Here is a 12,437-nt window from a genome sequence, read left to right as displayed (position 1 = left end):
TTGATTCTAGTATAGGATATTAAAGGCTTTAATAAAGAAATTATGAGCCACTGATCTCCAAACAATTAAGAACAAAGGAAACACCAGAGACAGGTGTCTAAAGTCGTATTAAGCCCACAGACACACCAAAACACACCACTTGACGTGGCCCTGCCCAACAGAGGGACAAGATCCAGCTTTGCCCACCAGAACACAGTCCCCGCCACCAGGAAGCCTACACAAGCCACTGGACCAACCTCGCCCACTGGGGGCAGACACCAGAAGCAAGAGGAACTACAACCCTGCAGCCTGACAAAAGGAGACAAAACACAGTAAGTTAGTAAAAAATGAGAAGACAGAGAAATATGTTGCAGACAAAAGAGCAAGATAAAAACCCACAACAAAATGAATGAAGAGGAAATAGGCAATCTACCTGAAAAAGAATTCAGAGTAATGGTAGAAATGATGATCCAAAATCTTGAAAATAGAATGGAGAAAATACAAGAAATATTTAACAAGGATCTAGAAGAACTAAAGAATAAATGAACAGTGATGAACAACACAATAAATGAAATTTAAAATACACTAGAAGGAATCAACAGCAAAACAACCGAGGTGGAAGAAAGGATAAGTGACCTGGAAGATAAAGTAGTGGAAATAACTACTGCAGACCAAAATAAAGAAAAAAGAATGAAAAGAATTGAAGACAGTCACAGGGACCTCTGGGACAACATTAAACGCACCAACATTTCAAATATAGGGGTCCCAGAAGAAGAAGAGAAAGAGAAAGGGTCTGAGAAAATATGTGAAGAGATTATAGTGGAAAACTTCCCTAACATGGGGAAGGAAATAGTCAATCAAGTCCATGAAGCGCAGAGAGTCCCGGACAGGATAAACCCAAGGAGAAACAAGACGAGACACGATTAACCAAGCTAACAAAAATTAAATACAAAGAAAAAATATTAAAAGCAGCAAGGGAAAAGCAACAAATAACATACAAGGGAATCTCCATAAGGTTATCAGCTGATCTTTCAGCAAAAACTCTGCAGGCAAGAAGGGAGTGGCAGGATATATTTAAAGTGATGAAAGGGAAAAAACTACAACCAAGATTACTCTACCCAACAAGGTTCTCATTCAGATTTGATGGAGAGATCAAACGCTTTACAGACAAGCAAAAGCTAAGAGAATTCACGAACACCAGACCAGCTTTGCAACAAATGCTAAAAGGACTTCTCGAGGTAGGAAACTCAAGAGAAGAAAAAGACCTACAAAAACAAACCCAAAACAATTAAGAAAATGGTAACAGAAACATACATATTGATAATTACCTTACATGTAAATGCATTAAATGCTCCAATCAAGACACTGACTGGATAAATGGATACAAAAACAAGACCCGATATATGCTATCTACAGAAGACCCACTGCAGACCTAGGGACACATACAGGCTGAAGTGAGGGGACAGAATAAGATATTCCATGCAAATGGAAATCAAAAGAAAGATGGAGTAGCATTACTCATATCAGACAAAATAGACTTTAAAATGGAGACTAACAAGAGATAAGGAAGGACACTACATAATGATTATGGGAACAGTCCAAGAAAAAGATATAGCAATTGTAAATATTTATGCACCCAACATAGGAGCACCTCAATACATCAGGCAAACCCTAATGGGCATAAAAAGGGAAATCAACATTAACACAAAAATAGTGGGGGATTTTAACACTCCACTTACACCAATGGATAGATCATCCAGACAGAAAATTAATAAGGAAACACAAGCCTTAATGACACATTGGACCAGATAGACTTAACTGATATTTATAGGACATTCTATCCAAAAGTAGCAGGATTCACTTTCTTCTCAGGTGCACAGAAAACATTCCACAGGGTAGATCACATCTTGGGCCACAAATCAAGCCTTGGTAAATTTAAGAAAATTGAAACCATATCAAGCATCTTTTTCAACCACAACACTATGAGATTAGAAATGAATTATAGGATAAAAACTGTAAAAAACACAAATACATGGAGGCTAAACAATATGCTACTAAAGAGCAAAGAGATCATCAAAGAAATCAAAGAGGGAATAAAAAAATACCTACAGACAAATGCCAATGAAAACATGATGACCCAAAACCTATGTGATGCAGCAAAAGCAGTTCTAAGAGGGAAGTTTATAGCAATACAATCCTACCTCAAGAAACAAGAAACATCTCAAATAAACAACCTAACCTTACACCTAAAGCAATTCGGGAAAGAAGAACAAAAAACCCCAGAGTTAGCAGAAGAAAAGAAATCATAAAGATCAGATCAGAAATAAATGAAGAAAAAATGAAAGAAATGATAGCAAAGATCAATAAACTAAAACCTGGTTCTTTGAGAAGATAAACAAAATTGATAAACCATTAGCCAGACTCATCAAGAAAAAAAGGGAGAAGACTCAAATCAGTATAATTAAAAATGAAAAAGAAGTTACAACTGACACCACAGAAATACAAAGGATCATAAAAGACTACTATGAGCAACTATATGCCAATAAAATGGACAACCTGGAAGAAATGGACAAATTCTTAAAAAACTACAACCTTCCAAGACTGAACCAGGAAGAAACAGAAAATATGAACAGACCAATCACAAATACTGAAATTGAAAATGTGATTAAAAATCTTCCAACAAACAGTCCACGACCAGATGGTTTCACAGGTGAATTCTATCAAACATTTAGAGAAGAGCTAATACGTATCCTTCTCAAACTCTTCCAAAAAATTGCACAGGATGGAACGTGCCCAAACTCATTCTACGAGGCCACCATCACCCTGATACCAACAGCAGACAAAGATATCACAAAAAAAGAAAATTACAGGCCGATATCACTGATGAACATAGATGCAAAAATCCTCAACAAGATACTAGCAAACTGAATCCAGCAACACATTAAAAAAATCATACACCATGATCAGGTGGGATTTATACCAGGGAGGCAAGGAATCTTCAATATATGCAAATCAATCAATGTGATACACCATATTAACAAATTGAAGAATAAAAACCATAAGATCATCTCAATAGATGCAGAAAAAGCTTCTGACAAAATTCAACATCCACTTATGATAAAAACTCTCCAGAAAGTGGGCCTAGAGGGAACCTACCTCAACATAATAAAGGCCATATATGACAAACCCACAGCAAACATTACTGTCAATGGTAAAAAACTGAAAGTATTTCCTCTAAAATCAGGAAAAAGACAAGAGTGCCCACTCTCTCCACTATTATTCAACATAGTATTGGGAGTCCTAGTCACAGCAGTCAGAGAAGAAAAAGTAATAAAAGGAATCCAAATTGGCAAAGAAGTAGTAAAAGTGTAACTGTTTGCAGATGACATGATACTATACATAGAAAATCCTGAAGATGCCACCAAAAAACTACTAGAACTAATTAATGAATTTAGTAAAGTTGCAGGATACAAAATTAATACACAAAAATCTCTTGTATTCCTATATACTAACAATGAAAGATCAGAAAGAGAAATTAAGGAAACAATCCCATTTACCATTGCAAAAAAAGAATAAAATACCTAGGAATAAACCTACTTAAGGAGGCAGAAGACCTGTACACAGAAAACTATAAGATAATGATGAAAGAAATCAAAGATGACACAGATGGAGACATATATCATGTTCTTGGATTGGAAGGATCAATACTGTGAAAATGACTATACACCGAAAGCAATCTACAGATTCAGTGTAATACCCATCAAATTACCAATGGAATTTTTCATAGAAAAGAACAAGAAATTTTACAATTTGCACAGAAACACAAAAGACCTCGAATAGCAAAAGCAATCTTGAGGAAAAGAAATGGAGCTGGAGGAATCAGACTCCTTGACTTCAGACTACACTACAAAGCTACAATAATCAAGACAGTATGGTGCTGGCACAGAAACAGAAATATAGATCAATGGTTCAGGATAGAAAGCCCATAGATAAACCCATGCACCTATGGTCACTTAATCTATGACAAAGAAGGACAGTATATACAATGGAGTGAAGACAGCCTCTTCAATAAGTGGTGCTGGGAAAACTGGACAGCTACATGTAAAAGAATGAAATTAGAACACTCCCTAACACCATACACAAAAATAAACTCAAAATGGATTAAAGACGTAAATGAAAGGCCAGACACTATAAAACTCTTAGAGGAAAACATAGGCAGAACACTCTTTGACATAAATTGCATCAAGATCTTTTTTGATCCATCTCCTAGAATAATGAGATTAAAAACAAAAATAAAGAAATGGGACCTAATTAAACTTAAAAAGCTTTGCACAGCAAAGGAAAGCATAAACAACATGAAAAGATAACCCTCAGAATGGGAGAATATATTTGCAAACAAATCAACTGACAAAGCATTAATCTCCAAATATACAAACAGCTCATGCAGCTCAGTATCAAAAAAACAAACCCAATCAAAAAATGGGTGGAAAACCTAAACAGACATTTCTCCAAAGAAGACATACAGGTGGCCAACAAACACAAGAAAAGATGCTCAACATCACTGATTATTTGAGCAATGCAAATGAAAACTACAATGAGGTATCACCTCACACTGGTCAGAATGGCCAACATCAAAAAATCCACAAACAATAAATGCTGGAGAGGTTGTGGAGAAAAGGGAAGCCTCTTGCACTGTTGATGGGAATGTAAATTGATAGAGCCACTATGGAGAACAGTAGGGAGATTCCTTAAAAAACTAAAAACAGAACTACCATATAACCCAGCAATCCCATTACTGGGCATAGACACATGCACCCCCAATGTTCATTGCAGCACTATTTACAAAAGCCAGGACATGGAAGCAACCTAAATGTTCATCAGCAGAGGAATGAAATAAAGAAAATGTGGTACATATATACAATGGAATATTACCCAGCCATAAAAAGGAACATTTGTAGAGATATGGATGGACCTAGAGACTCATACAGAGTGAAATAAGTCAGAAAGAGAAAAACAAATATCGTATATTAAAGCATATATTTGGAACCTGAAAAAATTGGTTTAGACAATTGTATATACAAAGCAGAAATAGAGACACAGACACAGAGAACAAACGTATGGATACTAAAGGGATAAGGCAGGCTGGGATGACTTGGGAGACTGGGATTGACATATATACACTATTGATACTATGTATAAAATAGATAACTAATGAGAACCTACTATATAGCCCAGGGAACTCTATTCAATGTTGTGTGGTACCTAAATGGGAAGGAAATTCAAAAAAGAGGGGATATATGTATTCATATTGCTGATTCACTTTGCTGTACAGTAGAAACTAACACAATATTACAAAGCAACTATACTCCAATAAAAATTAAAAGAAAACACCAAACACTTTAGGCTGAAGTTGAAAGTTAAGTATAAAGTAAAAATATAAGTGTGAAGTATATGTAGAGAATATATAGTCACCCTTTCTTTAGGTCTTTAAATACTCATTCAATAGAATGATAACCAGAGGATGGAGACAGATATATTTCTTCTTAGAGGAACCAGGAATATTGATCAGATCAGCAAATTTTTTTTTTTTTTTTTTTTGACGGTACGCGGGCCTCTCACTGTTGTGACCTCTCCCGCTGCGGAGCACAGGCTCCGGACGCGCAAGCTCAGCGGCCATGGCTCACGGGCCCAGCTGCTCTGCGGCATGTAGGGTCTTCCTGGACCAGGGTACGAACCCGTGTCCCCTGCATCGGCAGGCGGACTCTCAACCACTGCGCCACCAGGGAAGCCCTCAGATCAGCAATTTTTAAACTTTTTGGTAGTAGACTTTTACAACTTTCACAACTTTAAAAATTACTGAAGATTCCTATTGGGAGATTGGGATGGACATATACACACTACTATATATAAAATAGATAACTAATAAGGACCTACTGTATATTACAGGGAACTCTACTCATTACTCTGTAATGTGAAAAGAATCTAAAAAAGAGTGGATATATGTACATGTGTAACTGATTCACTTTGCTGTACAGCAGAAACACAACATTGTAAATCAAGTACACCCCAATAAAAATTTAAAAATGAAAAGATTCCTAAGAACCTTTGTTTATTTGAGTTATATAGATATTCATCATATTAAAAATTAAAAGATATTTTAAAACATTTATTAATTAAAAAATAAACTCATTACATATTTAACATTCCTAATATCATTACATAGTTAACATTCCTAATATCTTAAAATGAAAAAATAACTATACATTTTTTGAAAATTAAGTGAGCACAATGGCATTGTTTTACATGTTTACAAATTTTATTTAATATCTGGCTAATGGAAGACAGACAGATTCTCACAGCATTCAATGTGTTGTGATATGTGTCATTTGGGTTCAAGCATATGAAAAAAATCCAGCCTTATATAATCACAAAAGGGAGAAGTATTTTAAAATAGCCTTTTCAAATAACTGTGAATAGTCATATTTGATACTATGCTAAAAATTCAACAAGTGGTCATTTCTTAAAGATTACTTGCAATATAAAATATGATATCTTATGAAATGAACTTTTGTACTCTATTACATTAAAATCCATTGGTCTACCTTGCATTTTGAATAAATCTTTTACCCATGCATAATTGTAAAAAACCATATACTGATCTTCTGAAAAATACTAATTCAGTGAGTTACACAGAGCTTCTAGATTTTTGTCACATTTCATTATACAATATTTTAAAAAATCATATTAATTTATATCACCACCACTGTTATTCAGGAAAGTCCCTAAGTAATGGGAAACTATCAAGCTGAAGGCAGCAAATACAAGTTTTCAAAATTCCAATATTCACTTGAAAACTCAAATTTTATCATTAGCAACAAATACTCTCAGTTTTCCCTTGAATTGATAGGCTCACTTATGTCATACATTTTCAAGAAAAATGTCAGCCAGCCAGTATCCCAGTCTGAATGTTGTTAATTTAAAATGTTGTTTCACGAAAAAATAAGTAGTTCAACTCATACCTCAAACAAAAGTACAAGTGCTCTTTCTCAAACCTAACATCATACAGCAGCAGAAGTGATTTATGAATTCTTCACATTTGTCACATAGAATATTAAGAAGATGTGTAATCGAGGATGGAGATTAAGTAAAATTAGTAATTTTAATGCTTCATTGAGGACATTTTAAGTGAAACGGCTTTTTTAAAAAAAAAAAAAAAACAGCAAGAGCCCGGCAGAGAGGAATCCAATTACTAGTAAGGTTTGGTGCCACTTCCTTGATTCATCTAAAGGCGTCCGCAGTTTTATCCTCTGCTTTTTGAACTACAGCTGCAAATGTCAACGCAGTGAAAAAAAGGCAAATAACATCTTAAAATTAGTATAAAAATAGTTTTGACCTACTGCACCTCCTTGAAAGAGTCTCAGGATCTAGGAGTCCTCAGAACACACTTTAAAACTCACTGGATTACATATGGAAACAACCTAAATGTCCATCAACAGATGAATGGATAAAGAAGATGCGGTACATATACACAATGAAATACTACTCAGCCATAAAAAAGAAACAATGCCATATGCAGCAACGTGGATGGACCTAGAGATTACCATACTAAGTAAGTAAGTCAGAAAGACAAAGACAAATACCATATGATATCATGATATGTGGAATCTAAAATATTACACAAATGAACCTATCCAGGAAACAAACAAAATCAGGGACACAGAATAGACTGGTGGTTGCCAAGGGGGTGGGGGGTAGGAGAGGGTAGGAGTGGGAGTTTGGGATTAGCAGATGCAAATTGGTACATACAGAATGGATAAACAACAAGGTCTTACTGTACAGTACAGGGAACTATATTCAATATCCTGTGATAAACCATAATGGAAAGGAGTATGAAAAAGAATGTGTGTGTGTATAAATATATATATATAAACACATAACTGAATCACTTTGCTGTACAGCAGAAAATACAACACTGTAAATCAACTATACTTGAATAAAATAAATTTAAAAAAAGACTCACTGGATTAGATAACTTTCTTATACAATGTTTTCTAATTTCATAAAGTATATTTTAAATTACACTATAAATGGTTAGAATATATTTTGCTACTTGATTTCTTTTATATTAAAATATACATATTACCTTAGTAATAATAATATTTAAATACATTTTACCTTGGTATTCTAAGCAAGTTTTAATTAATCACATAACAAGACTTGATATTAAATATTATTATAGTGTTCAATATTCAGAAGCTAAAGCAACAGTTTTGTAATTTCACTGAAAATGTTCAACTCAAAAAAAGAAAGCCTTAACAGATTAAGTAATCAAGAGTTAATCTATTGAGAGCATTACTGTGTAGCAGTGTATTTGTAATATTTATAATCTAGTCAAAGAGATGAGTTTAATGACAATTGGATGGTTTAAAATCTAAGTTGTAGGAATTTCAGAGAACAGAAAGAATACTGCAGGTCAGAATAGTTGGTAATGAATTCATGAAAAGACAGAAACCAAGTGAGGACTTAAAGGACAAGAAATTAGAGAAGAAAGAAGACATTTCAGAATCAAGGACTAACAGGAATAAAGCTAAGGGGGTGGCATTTTTAAAAGTGGGGAAAGCAAGAGGGAGGGTAACCAGATTGACTGATATGATCATGTTAGAGAACAATGAGAGATTAGGCTGAATCGGTAGAATTAGGGCATAGAAAAGTTGGCTTCAGAAGCCAAATAGAATAAGTCAGATGGTAGTGTAGTTACAGTTTTCTCATGATAGAACATTGAAAAGGCTATACTTTTAGCAAGATTAACCTGGACATGAGATTATAGGAGAAAAAGACTTGCAAAAAGATCATTCAGGAGTCAGGTATTTTCAGTATTGGAAGAAGGGGCTGGTAAGAGTGAACAAAGCTTGGGGCAACAGGAATGCAAAGAAGAGAATCCAAGAGATAAGACTTAGTGAACTTTGCATTAGTAGCAGGTTAGGTAAAGGAAGAGCAAGGAGTAAGTCAAAGATGATTGGAAGTTATTTAGGGTTACAAACATGAGAAGTAATAATATTATATGCTAGGCACCATGAGACATATAACACATTAACTGTCCCACAAGTTTTATGTGTATCTATTTTATAGACAGGGAAACTTAAGTTCAGAGTGACTTATTTGTTTTGCTAATCAGTGTTTTAGGCAGCCCTGACATATAGGCTTATTTGCCTATAGAGATAAGAGGTTATCACAGTGTTGAAAAGCCTACAGCCTACAGTCATCTGCCTGGGCAAACAGCTTTACCATTTACAAGCAGCACAGTTCTGACAAGTTGCTTAATCCTTCGGTGCTTCAGTTTTCTCACCTCTGAAATGCATATGATTAACGAACTCATAGAGCTGTAGTGAGGATTAAGTGAGACAATGCATGTAGAGCACTGTTAATAGTGCCTAGAAAATAGTAAGGCCTCACCATCACCCTGATACCAAAACCAGACAAAGATACTACAAAAAAAGAAAATTACAGACCAGTATCACTGATGAATACAGATGCAAAAATCCTCAACAAAATACTAGCAAACAGAATCCAACAACACATTAAAAGGATCATACACCATGATCAAGTGGGATTTATCCCAGGGATGCAAGGATTCTTCAGTATACGCAAATCAATGAATGTGATACACCATATTAACAAACTGAAGAAGAAAAACCATATGATCATCTTAATAGATGCAGAAAAAACTTTTGACAAAATTCAACACCCATTTATGATAAAAACTCTCCAGAGAGTGGGCATAGAGGGAACCTACCTCAACATAATAAAGGCCATATATGACAAACCCACAGCAAACATCATTCTCAATGGTGAAAAACTGAAAGCATTTCCTCTAAGATCAGGAACAAAATAAGGATGTCCACTCTCACCACTATTATTCAACATAGTTTTAGAAGTCCTAGTGATTGCAGTAAGAGAAGAAAAAGAAATAAAAGGAATATAAATTGGAAAAGAAGAAGTAAAACTGTCACTGTTTGCAGATGACACGATACTATACATAGAGAATCCTGAAAATGCCACCAGAAAACTACTAGAGCTAATCAATGAATTTGGTAAAGTTGCAGGATACAAAATTAATGCACAGAAATCTCTTGCATTTGTATACACTAATGATGAAAAATCTGAAATTAAGGAAACACTCCCATTTACCATTACAACAAAAAGAATAAAATACCTAGAAATAAACCTATCTAGGGAGACAAAAGACCTGTATGCAGAAAACTATAAGACACTGATGAAAGAAATTAAAGATGATACCAACAGATGGAGAGATATACCACATTCTTGGATTGAAAGAATCAACATTGTGAAAATAACTATACTACCCAAAGCAATCTACAGATTCAATGCAATCCCTATCAAATTACCAAATTTGTATGGAGACACAAAAGACCCCGAATAGCCAAAGCAGTCTTGAGGGAAAAAAACGGAGCTGGAGGAATGAGACTCTCTGACTTCAGACTATACTACAAAGCTACAGTAATCAAGACAATATGTTCTGGCACAAAAACAGAAACATAGATCAATGGAACAAGATAGAAAGCCCAGAGATAAACCCACGCACCTATGGTCAACTAATCTATGACAAAGGAGGCAAGGATATACAATGGAGAAAAGACAGTTTCTTCAATAAGTGGTGCTGGGAAAACTGGACAGCTACATGTAAAAGAATGAAATTAGAACACTCCCTAACACCATACACAAAAATAAACTCAAAATGGATTAGTGACCTAAATGTAAGACCAGACACTGTAAAACTCTTAGAGGAAAACATAAGAACACTCTTTGACATAAATCACAGCAAGATCTTTATTGATCCACCTCCTAGAATAATGGAAATAAAAACAAAACAAACAAAAAAGAAAATAGCAAGGCCTCAATGTGTTTGCCATTATTTTATTAGTACAACATGTTAGTGTCATTAACATAGGGAAGACCCAGTTTTGGAAGAAAAAGTATAACAATATGAGTTGGAGGTGGCTTCTAAGTGGGTATTTTACAAGAAATGAAAATAAAAGATAAATGCAAAAAGGAGAGGTTATAGAAATACCTGTTTTTAAGTCAAAAAAATACCTATTTTAGGGGATTCCCTGGTGGCACAGTGGTTGAGAGTCCGCCTGCCGATGCACGGGACGCGGGTTCGTGCCCGGTCCGGGAGGATCCCGCATGCCGCGGACCCGCTGGGCCTGTGAACCGTGGCCGCTGGGCCTGCGCGTCCGGAGCCTGTGCTCCGCAGCAGGAGAGGCCACAACGGTGAGAGGCCCGCGTATCGCAAAAAAAAAAAAAAAGAGAAATACCTATTTTATTTTCAAGAGGTTACAAAAATAACTACTTGATAGTCATAGGCCTGGAAAACATAAATTATTTATGGAATTTTTGTCAGTCACAAATCCTGATCATAAAGATATTTCCTGTGCCATGATTTTATGATATTTCTACTTACTTTGTGTAAGATACTATGCTAGATGCTAGAAGTATTAAGAAGGTCCTTTAAAAAAGCTGAACTTTAGGTAGGCAAAGAGAAGATACACAAAATTATAAAATACAATGACATAGTGTATACCAAACAAGTAATACAAACAAACAAAAAAGAATCATAGAAGTTCAACAAAAGACTAAAGTTCCTATGGGTTGTGACAGGCTAAGAAGATAGATAAAGTGTGCCTAGGACCTTGAAGGAAGGCTAAAATTTAGGTAAGAAAGAGAAAGCTGAGAGGAGTGGGATACTCCTGGCAGAAAGAGCACAATGAACATGGCAGACAACACACATGGCATGATTCAGGGATACCAAAAAGAGCAGCTTATTTTGAATGACAAATTTGTATAAAAAGAAATAGAGAAAGGACTGAAAAGTTTTTTGTCAAGTTCTAAAGTGCTCAGGATATTGGTTGAAGAATTATATTTCACTGCATAAGCAAAGAAGTGTTTCTTTCTCTCCTAGCATCAGACTTCCATAACTGAATAATCTACTTCTAAAGACTAAATTTGTTTTGGAATTACTTTTCTATCCTTTGCTTCTTTCATCTTATAAGCTAGCAAACACCATGTAATTAGGAAGAATCTTCACATATTTGCTGCCACTAATGCTTTCTTGTTGAAGAGATTTTTTTTAAGTTTCTTAGTATTTTCAGTTCCAAGGAAATGGTTTGCTTTTAGAAAAGTTTTTTCAAGTAACTGAACCCCATTAAAAGAAGAAAACTCAAATCTGATCATGAATCGGTAAGGTAAACACATTAGTTTTTCAACTTAAATTGCCTAGGGCACAATTCCCTGCAATTTTTTGAGAGTTGATAAGTACTTTTCTAGAATTGAAATGTTGTAAATTAAACACTACACTATTATAAGAAGTTCATACTATGAAACATACTGAGGATCAAAACGTATTTACAGTAAAAATAATATGTGAACTAACCTCACTA

General features: G+C 35.0%; 1 protein-coding gene across 6 annotated transcripts in view; it reads right to left on the bottom strand.

Annotated features, from left to right (window-relative positions):
• ANKIB1 (ankyrin repeat and IBR domain containing 1) overlaps positions 1-12,437 on the bottom strand; it is a 103,866-nt gene that overhangs the window by 73,669 nt on the left and 17,760 nt on the right. The gene's annotated exons all lie outside the window — the stretch shown is intronic.

This window comes from Phocoena sinus, chromosome 9, assembly GCF_008692025.1.
Source record: "Phocoena sinus isolate mPhoSin1 chromosome 9, mPhoSin1.pri, whole genome shotgun sequence".
Lineage (NCBI taxonomy): Eukaryota > Metazoa > Chordata > Mammalia > Artiodactyla > Phocoenidae > Phocoena > Phocoena sinus.
This window is presented reverse-complemented; position numbering and strand designations above follow the sequence as displayed.